Genomic DNA, 15,331 nt, shown 5'->3' on the forward strand with positions numbered 1-15,331 from the left:
GAGAGAGAGAGAGAGAACTATATTAGCTAGTGTAGTGGTTAAAATAATAATAATTGTAGATCATTCACTATGTTATGATTGGTTCGGTTTGAGCAATTACAGCCACCATATTTGTAGTCAGTAAGCTGCACATGCGTATACTGGAGAGAGAAGTGTGTGTGCAGATGTATGTTTTGAACTACTGCCATGTGTACCTCATCACATCCTCAGTGTTACAGTTAATAAACCTGAGTTATGGTCAAACTTCAAGCTTATCATCATTCCAGTAAGCTTCCAACATGGTGTCAGAAGTATTTTCTCCGGAGTTATCACGGACTTTACTAGTTTGACCGGGATTTTTTTTTTTCGAAGCGAGGACAACAGAGCCAGCTCAGCGGGCCAAGTAAACAGCACACATAGCGGATGGATTCCGGAGACCCGACCCGCTCATCTTTGATGGTAACATCAGTGAAAACTGGCGGATTTTTGAACAAGAGTATGACATTTTCATCGTGGCGGCACACTCTGACAAGCCAGCCCGCACTCAAGCATACATTCTCCTCAATCTGGCGGGATCGGAGGCCATTGAACGTGAAAGGTCTTTTGTGTATGCGGTTGCAGTAAGGGAATCCGGCGAGAACGGACAGATCCTAGTTCAGGCAGAGTCTAAAGAGGATCCTGAATGCCTGAAGAGGAAATTTCGGGAGATATGTAACCCTCAGACTAATGTTACAGTACCATGGAAAGACACAAGTTCAACACATGAAATCAGAAAGCTGGTGAGACAGTGGAATCATATGTCAGTGATTTAAGGATTAAAGCAAAAAGTTGTAACTTTGGAGAGCTTTGTGAGGAACTTATCAGAGACAGACTGGTCTGTGGCATTAACAATGATCATCTGAGAAAGGTGTTATTGAGAGACAGTGATTTAACATTAGCCAAGGCTATATCTATCTGTCAGATCCATGAGGTGACTGAAGTGCAAAACAAAACGCTAGCTTCACCACAGCATTCAGCTACAAATGTGGATGCAGTCCAGCCGAGGTCCATGAGGAAACCAAAGCAAGACATGAAAATGAAATGCCAGTCAGAAAACAAAACAAAGGATATTGCTAACTCTTACAACTGTGGAGGTGGCCATGCAGCCAAGAAAGACAAATGCCCAGCTTTTGGCCAACAGTGTCATGCCTGTAAAAAATGGAATCACTTCAAAAAATGTTGCAAGTCCAAACAACAAACCTACAGCAGGCAAAGACCACGAAGGGCCATACATCAGCTAGAACCTGACCATGCTGATAGTGCAGATGACACTTTTTATGTTGATGGCGTAACACTAATGACTGTTGATTCAACTGATGGACAAATAGAAAAAAAATGACGAAGCTTTTGTCTCTGTGCAAGTTAATGGCACTACAATTGAAATGAAGGTAGACACAGGTGCTAAGTGTAACGTTTTGCCAGAGCAGACACTAGAGCAACTGAAGCTCGCAGAACAAGTAAGAGCATGCATCACATCCACAAACCTTGTTGCATATGGTGGGAGCAAAATCAAAACTGTGGGTATGGTCAAGTTGCAGTGCCACTTGGAAGGACAACCATACACATTACCATTCTACATTGTTAAAGAGGACGTTCTGCCACTTGTAAAGAGGACGTTCTGCCACTGTTAGGGCTGTGTGCATGCAGACAGATGGGACTTGTTTCATTCAGCAAAGATGTACACCAACTACACCCTACTGATGATGATTTATCTCATCAGATTCAGACAGAATACAGTGATCTCTTCACAGATGAGCTTGGAAAGCTACCTGTAACCTATTCCATGACACTTGACCCTGATGTGAGACCTGTTGTTCGTCCTGCACATCGTATTCCTGTAGCTATGCAGGACAGAGTTAAGGCTGAGTTGGACAGGATGCAGGAACTGGGTGTCATCACTCCTGTCTCAGAGCCAAATAATTGGGTGTCATCTATGGTTGCCACCAACAAAAAAGACAAACAGGAAATCAGGATATGCATCAATCCCAGAGATCTGAACACTGCTTTAAAGAGGCCACATCACCCTATGCATACTGTGGAAGAGGTGGCCACATGCATGTCGAATGCAACTGTATTTTCAGTTTTGGATGCAAAGAATTCTTTCTGCCAGATTTATCTCAACCACAAATCTTCAATGCTGACCACTTTTAGCACTTCTTTTGGTCGTTACAGGTTCCTGAGAATGTCATTTGGACTTAACTCAGCAAGCGAAGTGTTCCAATGCTCCATGGAACAAATCTTTGATGGGTATCCCTGTGCCATCATATTCGATGACATAATTGTTGGAGGTAAAAATGTGGAAGAACACGACGCCAACTTGAGAAAAGTGCTGAACCGTGCCAGAGAGGTAAACCTGAGGCTTAATCCTCTCAAATGCAGATTCTGGCTTAACCAGGTCAGCTACGTAGGCCATGTTTTCACAAGTGAAGGCCTCAAAGCAGACCCAACCAAAACAAAAGCAATCAGTGAAATGCTAGTGCCAGCAGATGTCCCAGCTTTGCAAAGGTTTCTGGGGATGGTTAACTACCTTGGAAAGTTCATTCCGAACTTCAGTCAGCTGACAGCTCCACTACGTCAACTCACACACAAAGACACTGAATGGACTTGGCATGAACAGCAGCAAAATGCTTTTGAAGCACTAAAGAAGCATATGTCCTGCCCACCAGTTTTGTCTTACTATGATGTCAGCAAGCCTGTGACACTTACCTGCAATGCTTCTCAGTATGGACTTGCAGCATGTTTGCAAGGAGACAAGCCTGTAGCCTATGCTTCACATACACTAACTGACACAGAAACCAGGTATGCCCAAATTGAAAAAGAACTGTTGGAGGTGTTTTTTGCATGTTCAAAATTCAATGATTACATCTACGGAAAGCAGGTGACCATTGAAACAGACCACCAGCCTCTTGTCACTACACTGAAAAAGCCTATCCATGCAGCACCAGCAAGACTGCAATGGATGATGTTAAGACTTCAAAAGTACAGCATCACTCTTGTATACAAGTGCGGAAAAGAAATGCACCTGGCTGACACTCTGTCTCGAGCTCCTAGAAGTTCCACAGTTCAACAACCCGATGAGGAGGACAGCTTTGATGTGATGACAGTCAGCTACATATCCTCTTCTCGCCTTGAGGAGTAAAAGAGACACACAGCAGATGACACAACTCTTCAGACACTCAGCACGATCATCAGACATGAATGGCCGAGGAAACAACACAATTTTCCACATGCCATTCGTCCCTATTTCCCTTTCAGAGATGAGCTTACTATCAAAGAAGGAGTCATCATGAAAGGCCACAAGGCAGTCATTCCTGTGTCACTACAAAAGGAGTACATCAGCATCATGCACAGAGGGCATCCGGGTGCTGAAGCTACTAGGTGGAGAGCGAGAGGCATAGTTTTCTGGCCGACTATGACAGACGACATAAACAAAGAGACTGAGTCATGTTCTGTGTGTAACAGTACAAAATCACACCAACAGAAAGAACCACTCCAACTACATCCAGTTTCAAACCTGCCTTGGTCAATTGTGGCAACAGACATCTTTGAATGGCGCAGTCAGCAGTACTTAGTGCTAGTGGACTCATATTAAGGCTGGTATGAGATTGACCTGCTTCATGATGCAACCTCTGCAACAGTTATCACAAAACAAGAGACATTTTTCAGTTCATGGAGCACCACACACTCTCTTATCAGATAATGGTAGACAGTTCACAAGCCAGCACTTTAAAGATTTTGCCACACAATGGGACTTCACTCATGTTACCAGCAGCCCAGAGTATCCCCAGTCTAATGGGTTAGCTGAGAGAGCTGTGCGCAGTGCTAAACATCTCATGGAGAAATCTCACAGAGATGGAACTGATGTTTTTCTCAATCTCCTGAATCTCAGAAACATACCACGTGATGCCAAGCTAGGTTCTCCTGCACAAAGACTAATGTCCAGGCAGACACATGGCGCTCTTCCAGTCTCAAGGAAGCTGCTTGAACCACATGTGTTTAAGCCACAGGAAGTAAAAACACAGCTTACTAACAAGAGACTGTTGCAAAAGTTATGCTATGACAGATCTGGCGGGAAACTTTGGAAGAGCAGTGAGCTGGCCGTGCGGATACAGCGGACCTGGTGCAGGTAGATCTCCCTGCAAACAGCTTTATTGTGCCAATAAAAACTGGCGACATGGGTCCGAAGAAGAATACGACAGCAGAGGAATTCGACGATATTAAAAAATCGCTAGACTTCATAACAGAGGAAGTGTCTGCTGTTCGGCTGCAGCAAAAGAGTATATTGAATCTGGTGGAAGAAGTGAAGGCTCTGCAGCTGCTGAATGCTGAAAAAGAAAAGCGCATCAACTACCTGGAAAGCAGAGTGGCGGACCTGGAGCAGTATACGCGGGTCAATGATGTGATCATCACCGGTCTCAAAATAAAGCCCCAGTCATAGGCTTGAGCGGTGACCAAGAGTGACGGGGGAGAGCCCGATGAGCTGGATGCTGACTCCGCAGAGCAACAGGTGGCTGACTTCCTACAGTCCAAAGGAATCAAGTTGGACTGTAATTACATCGAGGCATGTCACCCTCTGCACAGGAGGAACACCAGCGACAGACCAGCCGTAATACTGCGATTCACAAACAGAAAACACAAGAGCGCACTTCTGAAACAAGGAAGAAAGCTAAAGGGAACAGATGTCTTCATAAACAAGCACCTAGCCAAACACAATGCTGATATAGCCAGAAAAGTGCGTCAGCTCAAGAAACAGAGGAAAATACAAAACACCTGGACTTCAAACTGTAAAATATTCATGAAACTAAACGGGACCCCTGAGGAAGCCAAGGTAATCTGCATCAGGAATATTGCTGAACTGGACAAACTCCAATGACTGTCGTGAACTGGACTACAGCTACTGGAACAATAATCGTCATGATCTGGACTGGTCTGGGTGAACTGTACTGGACTCTGGGTAACAACAGAACACAACCATGACAAACAACGACAGAACTCACTCTACATCTGGGGAATATAGGCACATAACACAGAGGAAAAGTAAATATCAACAACTGCATCTGGAAGGATCTGAACACTCTGATTACAATATGATGGATTTGGAACAGGATATAGATCTGGACAGCAATTTTTTATCCGCCATAAAAAACAATTGCTGCTACTACACAGATGATCAATACAACCAGAACATTAATCCTGAGGGCAAATTATCAATCATTCATTTCAACAGTAGAAGCTTATATGCAAATTTCAATAACATAAAGAATTATTTACATGCATTTTATAAGCCATTCAATATAATAGCAATATCTGAAACATGGTTTGACACTGAAAAAGGTATAGACTTTGAATTAGACGGCTATGTACTCAAGTATATAAACAGACAAAATAAGGGTGGTGGAGGAGTTGCTATGTATATTGATAAATCTTTAGACTTCAGGGTTTTGAATGGAATGACAGTTGGGATTGATAATCTACTTGAATGCTTAACAATTGAAATATGCATGGAGAAGAATAAAAAAGTTATTGTTAGCTGTATTTATAGAGCACCAGGGTCAAGCACAGATACATTCAGTGAGTGGATGGAAAGTGTATTTTCGAAAATAGGTAATAAAACTATTTTTATGTGTGGGGATTTCAATATTGACATATTAAAACCAAATAAACACAATGCTACAGACGAATTTATCAATACAATATATAGCATGAGCCTATTTCCAAGAATCACTAGACCCAGCAGAATTACATCTCATTCTGCCACTCTCACTGATAATATTTTCACCAATGACGTTGATAATAATACAATAAGCGGATTATTAATCAATGACATAAGCGACCATTTGCCGGTTTTTACAGTTTGTGACATCAGACACAGGAAAAAGACAAACAAACAAATAGTATATAGACGAGTAAGAACAGAAGAATCCATTAACACACTAAAAAATGAATTATTGGAGTATAATTGGGATATAATATATAAAGAAAAAGATGTTGACCTTACATATAACGAGTTTCTAAGAATATTTTCCTCATTATATGATAAGCATTGTCCAATTAAGAAATATAACAGAAAACTAGCATATATGAATTGCCCATGGGTTGCAAAAGGTCTACAAAATGCTTGCAAAAAGAAAAATACACTCTACAGAGATTTCATAAGACAGAGAACTAAAGAGGCAGAATATAAATATAAAAAATATAAGAACAAGTTAACTGATATAAGGGCAAGTAAGAAAGATTACTATAAGAGGATATTAGATGACAATAGAAATAACATTAAAGGAATATGGAAAATACTAAACAATATTATAAGAAATGGATCTAAACACAATAATCTGCCAAAGTATTTCATTGATAAGGATATTGAAAATTATAACATGAAAGATGTGGCTAATAGCTTTAATGAATTCTTTGTAAGTGTTGGATCTGACCTTACAAGAAAAATCCCTGATTCAGGTACATATGGTGAACAGTTATTAGAGAGAAATCCTTGCTCATTGTTTCTTCAAGCAGTAGATGAAAATGAAATTTTGAATATTGTTTAAAAATGTAAGAACAAATAGTCCACTGACTTTAATGATATCAATATGTCACTGATAAAAAAGGTCATTGAGGGCATTGCTAAGCCATTAACATACATCTGTAATTTATCATTTCAAACCGGTTCATTTCCAAATAAAATGAAAATAGCTAAAGTTATACTTCTGTTCAAGGCTGGAAACAAACATCATTTCACAAACTATAGACCTGTCTCCTTGCTCCCACAATTCGCAAAAATACTGGAAAAACTCTTCAACAACAGATTGGACACATTTTTAGAAAAACACAAAATTCTTGCGGGCGGCATGGTGGTGTAGTGGTTAGCGCTGTCGCCTCACAGCAAGAAAGTCCTGGGTTTGAGCCCCGGGGCCGGCGAGGGCCTTTCTGTGTGGAGTTTGCATGTTCTCCCCGTGTCCGCGTGGGTTTCCTCCGGGTGCTCCGGTTTCCCCCACAGTCCAAAGACATGCAGGTTAGGTTAACTGGTGACTCTAAATTGACCGTAGGTGTGAATGTGAGTGTGAATGGTTGTCTGTGTCTATGTGTCAGCCCTGTGATGACCTGGCGACTTGTCCAGGGTGTACCCTGCCTTTCGCCCGTAGTTGGCCGGGATAGGCTCCGGCTTGCCTGCGACCCTGTGGAACAGGATAAAGCGGCTAGAGATAATGAGATGAGATGAGAGACAAAATTCTTGCAGAGAATCAGTATGGGTTTAGGTCAAACAGATCAACATCACTGGCAATAATAGAGGCAATAGAAGAAATCACAAATGCTATAGATAGCAAGCAATATGCTATTGGAGTATTTATTGATTTAAAAAAAGCTTTTGACACAATCAACCATGAAATATTAATCAAGAAACTGGAAAGATATGGTATTGGGGAATAGTGCTGGATTGGGTGAAAAGTTAAAGTGGGAGACAGCAGTTTGTGAAATTGGGTGACTGTGTTTCTTCATGTTTGGACATTGTTTGTGGGGTCCCCCAGGGGTCTGTGTTGGGCCCTAAGTTTTTCATTTTGTACATTAATGATATATGTAAAGTCACTAAGGTATTACATTTTGTGTTGTTTGCTGATGACACAAATATTTTCTATTCTGGGGATAACTTACAAAAATTACAGAAGGACATCACTATAGAAATGAACAAACTAAAAAAATGGTTCAGTAGAAACAGGTTATCACTAAATCTGAGTTTCATAATGACATGATTTTTCACCTTCATATGGCTGTCATTGGATCACATCTGCTAAATGTTGATAATGACATAACCCCTGTTATGTCTGTTGTTTAGCTAGATAGTTTATTAAGGTTATGCAGCATAAGCTAAAGAAAGGGGATGTAGATCATTCATTAAGGCCCGGTCCCACTGGCCGATGGACACAAAACGTATGCAAAAAGGACACAGCGGACGAGCAAAATTTCGGGGGTGGCGCTATCCATTTTCATCCGCTCCAGAAATGGACAAAATTGGCGAAAATTTGCTAAAACAGAACGGAAAAGAACGGACGTGGGTAGTATATAGCGGGGATGTTAAACACATGTTCATAGGAAGCCTAGCGGACGAAAGCGGATGGAAGTGGATGACAGCTCCGAAGGGGTTACCGGTGATAACTGAGAAGTGGACGCATAGCAGAAAGAGCGGATGCATAGCGGATGAAGGGGATGCATCACGTACGCCTAACGGAAACAAAGGGGATGTTGCGCGGATGTATATCGGATGCAGACCGTTCACTGCGCATGCGGGGGGTATGAATTGCGTCTGCTCCGTGGATATAAAGGGATGCAGCACGCACGCCGTCAGCATAAAGCGGAAAGACGTGCTGGCGGCTACATCGATACATCTCTACTATTAGATGATTTTCTCCCCCTTTTTATACAAAATATCGATTGTCCGCTAGGTGTCCTTCTACATACTCTAGACATACTCCAGACATCCTAAATATACGAGATACATCCCAGATATAAACACTTTGTCCGTTTTGAATACTTTATATACGAGATGCATACGCTTACATCCTTTCTATTTCCGTGCTACTAACGATGAATAGACGTTTCATGTACCTTATCTTTCCTCCCTCTTTCCGTTTTCAGCTGCAGCGGATGTGAGTTGCGAGGATGCCCAGAGGATGCAGAGGATACAGCAGACGTTTAACGGATGATAATGGACATAGAACGTTTGTTGCTCGTATATGTCGCGGATTTACATCGTACACGGCGGAAAGTTCATCCGTTCTAAAAGTTTTGTGCAGCTCAAAACTTTTTGCGCAGATGAAATCACAGTGGACGGATGCTCGATGGATAGAGCGTATGAAGCACGTATGCAATGAGTACACAACGGATGCATAGCGTTTTCCAACGGATGGCAAAGATTTTTTTTACGTTTTACATCCTCTTTGCATCCGTAAGTGCAGTGGGACCGGGCCTTTATGTTATGATTGGTTCGGTTTGAGCAATTACAGCCACCATATTTGTAGTCAGTAAGCTGCGCATGCGTATACTGGAGAGAGAAGTGTATGTGCGGATGTATGTTTTGAACTACTGCCATGTGTACCTCATCGCATCCTCAGTGTTACAGTTAATAAACCTGAGTTATGGTCAAACTTCAAGCTTATTATCATTCCAGTAAGCTTCCAACAACAACAACAATAATAATAATAATAATAATAATGTCCCTCTTTGTGAAGGAATGCACTTCCCTGGAACAAAGTTTATACACAAAGCTCTTTTGTCTCAGGGTGTGTGTGTGTGTGTGTGTGTGTGTAAGCTATATTGTACATGATGATGCTGTGATTGTGTTTGATTCGCAAGACGTTTAAGTCAGTAAACATTATCATTTTCTGTGAAAACCTTCGTGTTTATATTTCAGTTGAGTTGCTTTATAAGATGAACGCCATGTCCGTGTGTGTCGCTCGTGATTGTTATAGGAGCAGTGATGTGATGAAATGTGAAGAGAATGAGCTGATCTACACTCTCACAGCTCGGGAATCCTACAGAATAAACGTCATGCAACTGTTATTTCATCAGAATCAACACCTCGGATTAATTCTCTTTCACGGTTGCTCGGACAGTCGCACAGTGTTGTTGTTTTTTTTTTAATGCACTTGTTCTGATATGCTGCCTTTTCTATTGCAACAGCTTGTACACAGGACTGTAAGAGCATGTGTAATTGAGGCTGGTGAAGGAACACGTGCTTCTAGCTGCTGTAATGTCAGTGAAACATGTCATACATGAACTATGAACAGGTATAAAACATGAATAAATAAAACACTGTAATCACTGACAAATTGCTGTGGTGTAAAAGGAATAAATGACATTGTCTTGTGTTGTTGTAGGAAAATAATCAGCTGCAAGGTGGTAAAAGTAACGCTGCTCCACTCCGCCCCGGTGTGAGTCCTTCTTCGCTTGGCCCCGGTGTGTGCGTCCTTCTGTCCTGGAGCGAAAGTGTGGTGACTGCTATCTCTCCTCCAGACCTCTCAGCTCTTTCATCAGGAAAGTGTGTATTCATTTGCAGTGGGGGAGGGGAACTTTATTCACTCAACTCTCTCTCTCTCTCTCTCTCTCACACACACACACACACACACACACACACAATGTGTCTTTCTTCTCAGTGTGTGGTTCATTGTTCTCTGTTCAGGTCTCTCGCTCTCTCTCACACACGCACACACAATCATCATCATGACTCAGTGGTGATGTCACTCCCCCTGAACACCCTGACCTGATCAAATCTTTTTTTTGTTGCTGTTGTTGCAACTAGTGCCCCAGTTACTGTGGGTTACCAGCTCCAGATGTATTGTGGGATGTTAGCACTCAATCAGAAACTCAGCAAAGAAACAAATGGGGAAAAAAAAAAAAACCAACCCTCCCATGATTCAATTAATGGAAAAGTGATAGCCATGTTTATGTTTATCTCCACAAACCCACCGCCGTTATAAATACACTAAGCTGGAAAAGTGCAGAATAATCCCACAGGAAGTGTATGTAACCCTGATATGCACTTCCAGCATGGAACACACACACACACACACACACAGGGGAAAATATAAATAAATAAATGGAGCCAAACAGGAAATGTTGTGGCTTTTTGCCCATTATGAGACTGTAGATACTTTTTTTCTGTTCAACTTTGACATAAAATTAAATAAAAATAACTTATGCTAATAAAATTACATAATAAAAAAGTTTGGTGAAGCAAGGAAAAATCAGACCCTTTTTTTATTTTTCCATGAATTTGTTTTTATTTTTAAAAAATGAATAATCGTTTGTGAGCCTAAAGAGCTGACTCTTAGGTGAGTTTAATCAAACGAACTTGACTCACTGAACAAAGCTGGAATTCCCATCACTATTGAGGAATCAATTTAATTCTCCTGATAATTATCCATTAAACAATAACATTTCTTTAATAAAGAAATAAATGTTTATTTTGAAATATATTTTTTATCTGTTCTCGAGTCAAGTTAACATGATTAGGCTAATTGTGTTGTGCTTAAATAGCATTGTGAACCTTTTTAGTTCAGGTCAGATCTTCGAGTGTTCACAACAGCAGTCACTCTGTGTGGTGATGATTCTCTTGTCAAAGTCTGTACATTTATCTGGAAACAAAGATGTGGTTAGCTAGCTTGCTAACTACTGACGATAATACAATTAACTTAGTGATGCTAACATTAGCATTAACACAATGTGCACCTGTGAAGTGGTTGTTTTGTCTCCCCAATATACGAGTCCGTGCATTCCTCACTGCACTGAATGGCATACACTACGTTGTCCTGTTTGTGTCTGGGTATTCTGTCCTTAGGGTGGACCAGTTTCTGCTTCAGAGTGTTACTGGGTCTGAAATGTACCGGAATGTTGTGTTTGTAGAAGATCCTCCTGAGTTTCTCAGATAGACCAGAAATGTAGGGAATGACAATGTTCTTGCATTTGTTCCTGTTATCCTCCTTGTCCGTTCTGTTCCTTTTTCTGCTCTTGAGGAAAGACCAGTTAGGATACCCACAGTTCTGAAGTGCTTTCTTGATGTGATTCTGCTCCTTCTCTTTTCCCTCTATCGTTGTAGGGATATTCTGAGCCCTGTGTTGCAAGGTCCTAATGACCCCCAATTGGTGTTCCAGTGGGTGGTGAGAGTCAAAGAGTAGGTACTGGTCTGTGTGTGTGGGTTTCCAGTAGACCTCGATGCTCAGGCTTCTGTCTTGTCTAATGTGTACATCACAATCCAAGAAGGCTAGATTATTCCCACTGACGTCCTCCCGAGTGAAGTTGATGTTCATATCCACTGCACTGATGTGCTTAGAGAAGGCTTCCACCTCATGGGTTTTGATTTTAACCCAGGTGTCATCCACATATCCGAACCAGTGGCTAGGAGCAACTCCTGAAAAAGTGGTCAAAGCTTTATGTTCCACTTCCTCCATGTAAAGATTGGCCACAATAGGGGATACCGGTGAGCCCATGGTGCATCCATGCTTCTGTCTGTAGAAACTTTCATTAAACTGGAAATAAGTGGTAGTCAGGCAGAGGTCAAGCAGGGTGCAAGTCTGGTCCGTGGTGAGGTTCGTTTTATCCAATAAGGTGCTGTCTCGAAGGAGTCATTTTCTAACAGATTCAACTGCTTCTGTGGTGGGAATGCAGGTGAACAGAGAAGTGACGTTATAGGAAACCATGGTTTTATCTGAGTCTAGTTTGAGGTCTGCAACTTTAGTAGCAAAATCTTGGGAGTTTTTGACGTGATGTGGCGTATTCCCAATGAGAGGAGCCAGGATGGTAGCTAGGTGTTTGGCAATGTTGTAAGTAACAGAGTTTATACTGCTGTGATGATAGGTCTGAGTGGAGCTCCTTCCTTGTGAATCTTGGGGAGTCCGTATATGAGAGGAACGGCTTCCCCAGGGTATAATCTGTAGTACAGAGATCGGTTGATGGCTTGGTCCTTTTCTAGTTGTTGCAGGCAGCTAACCAATTTCTTTTTGTAATAACTTGTGGGGTCCCGCCTCAAGGTTTCATAGGTGGTAGTGTCACTGAGGAGACTGGTCATCCTGGAGTGGTAGTCCGCTGTGTTTAGCAACACTGTGCATCTCCCTTTGTCAGCAGGAAGGATAGTGATGTTCCGGTCTCTTTGAAGCAATGTAAGAGCCCTCCTTTCTTGGATGGTGAGGTTGGAGGGGGGTGCTTTCGCACTGGACAGAGCAGCTGATATCTTCAGTCTAAGTTGTTCTGCCTCTGTGTTGGTCAGATTGTTGTTTCTGATGGCTGACTCTGTGGCTGTGATGAGGTCTACCACTAGTATCTGCTCTGGTGAAACTGCAAAGTTAAGTCCCTTGGATAGAACATCTTTCTCTGGTTGGGTGAGTACCCTGTCGGATAAGTTCTTCACCCATATCTCTTCTATGTCCGGTTGTGAAGCCTGGTCAGATTTCTTCCTCCAAGTCAGCACTTCTGTCTTGCTGGAGGAGGTGGTTTTAGACAGCAAAGTTTGAAATTTGCGCATCTGTCGTTCCTTGCCTTTGGTATTTTGTGAAATCTGTGCCTTCTCAGCGAACTCAGAGACTCGTTCCAAAACTTCACTGGGAAGAAGTACTGTCAACTCTTCAAACATCAGTTCAGTCTTGTTCTGGAGAGCATCAATGGTGAAATGTACTTGTCTCACTCTCTCGTTGAGAAGCTGCTTTTGGGCTTTCTGGAGGAATGCACGGACTCGTATATTGGGGAGACAAAACAACCGCTTCACAGGCACATGGCTCAACACAGGAGAGCCAGTTCCTCAGGCCAGGACTCTGCTGTCTACCTTCATCTTAACAACAAAGGACACTCATTTCAGGATTGCAACGTACGTATTTTAGCCAGAGAGGATTGTTGGTATGAGCGAGGAGTTAAAGAAACCATTTTTGTCAACCTGGAACGTTCATCGCTGAACAGAGGTGGGGGTTTAAGACATCATTTATCAGCCACCTACAATGCAGCCCTTGGCACACTTCCCAGACAACTGAATGCACACCAAAACCCAGCTGTTTTCACTCACTATGTTTACATGCACATAGAGAGAATCGAATTTCTGCCGTTGCTCGACTGAAATCGAAGTTCAAAATGCCATGTATACACCTTAATTTGGCTGAAATTGAACCGAACTTGATTTCTCGGAATCGAGCTACATGACCTAGTTTATGCGATTTCTGCCGAGCTACTTTGTGCATGTATACCCTATCGAGCTAGTTGTCGAGCTACTTCCGGAAGTGAAGAGTGACGAGACCACAAGCGGGAAACACAACAGCCTCGGTCGGCATGACAACAGTAGTAGCGAGCAGCAGAAGAGGTCAGGAGGAACAAACGAAGAAGAGAAAATGGCGATGTAGAGCTCTTTGAAGTGTGGGTGGAGCACAGAGGACGGCAGGACAAAGCTTCTGGTACTAATGCCGCTTTTCCACTACAAACACGGCTGAGCCGTGCCGTGCCGAGTCGAGCTGAGTCGAGCTGAGCGGGGCTGTTGGAGTTGCATTTCGACTACAACCGCGCTGAACTGTGCTGGCTGGAAGTGGGTGGACACATTGGGTGGAGTTAGCGAAAGTGGGTGGACGTCATGTGATGTCGTTAAGCAGCACAAACAGTGACATCAGTGACAGTGGCGGAACAAGTCAGAGCTGGTCCGGGGGCGGGGCAAATGACCGGGCCCTTTATTAAAGCTTATCATAACATCATTTTAGGCTACAAAATGTCCGCAACTGCGGTGTTTACCAATTTCAACACTACCGGGTGCAACTATGTTATTTAGTACATCAAGTCCTTCAAACGAACATGTAACTCAGAAACAAAAAACATTAGGATACTGTACATGGCTCATAATAAAACATCAATAGCCTATACTGCGCACATTATTTGAAGGGCATACGAATGAGCGCTCAGAGGCTGCAACGGTGACAGGAAGAGTCAGAAATAAAAGGAGGGCGGTGCAAACCTCACTGAATGCACTGTGTTTACCAATTTCAACACTACGGGGTGCAACTATGTTATTTTGTACATTAAGTCCTTCAAACGAACATGTAACTCAGAAACAAAAAAACATTAGGTGACATACTGTACATGGCTCATAATAAAACATCAATAGCCTACTGCGCGCATTATTTGAAGGGCATACGACGAGCCTTGCGCTCCGCGAACTCGTCCACGATGTTCTGTATGTCACTGATTCAGTGAGCTTTTAAGCGGTAGTCTCACGACCCGGATAGTAAACAATAAACATGGAGGACATGGAGTCGTTAGTGTTGCTGGTCTTGGTGCTGTGGCTTGTTGTCACCGACAACGCCAACAGATACTGGCAAGAGCGTATAGATGAGGCGAGGCGCATAAGGCTTCAGAAATTCTCGTAATTCGTAATTATTATTCTTCCGGGTTTGCGGTGTTTACAGATCCCAGCGCGCTCACGGGGCGTGTGTGGGCATGTGAGGACACTCCTCCTCACCAATCAGTGCACAGGGGAGTGTCTGCTCACGCCCCCAACCTCACTCGGCACGGCTTGGCTCGCTTCAGCCCCACTCCAAAACGGTGCGAGTTTTAGGGGCTAAGCAGGGCTGCTAAGCAGGGCTGAAACGAGCTGAGTCGTGCTGGTTTTTGGTAGTCGAAACGCGAGCCGTGTCGGGCTGAAGTGAGCTGAAGCGAGCTGAAGTGAGCTGAAAAAGGGTAGTGGAAAAGGGCCATAATAGGCTTTTTATTGTCAGACTTTTCAGTTTAACAGCCTACTTTTATTCTTGAGAGAAAAACACACACACACGCGCTGTGTTCTAGTCCTGGGATGAGCTCTCCC

Source organism: Neoarius graeffei, chromosome 13 (assembly GCF_027579695.1).
Source record: "Neoarius graeffei isolate fNeoGra1 chromosome 13, fNeoGra1.pri, whole genome shotgun sequence".
Lineage (NCBI taxonomy): Eukaryota > Metazoa > Chordata > Actinopteri > Siluriformes > Ariidae > Neoarius > Neoarius graeffei.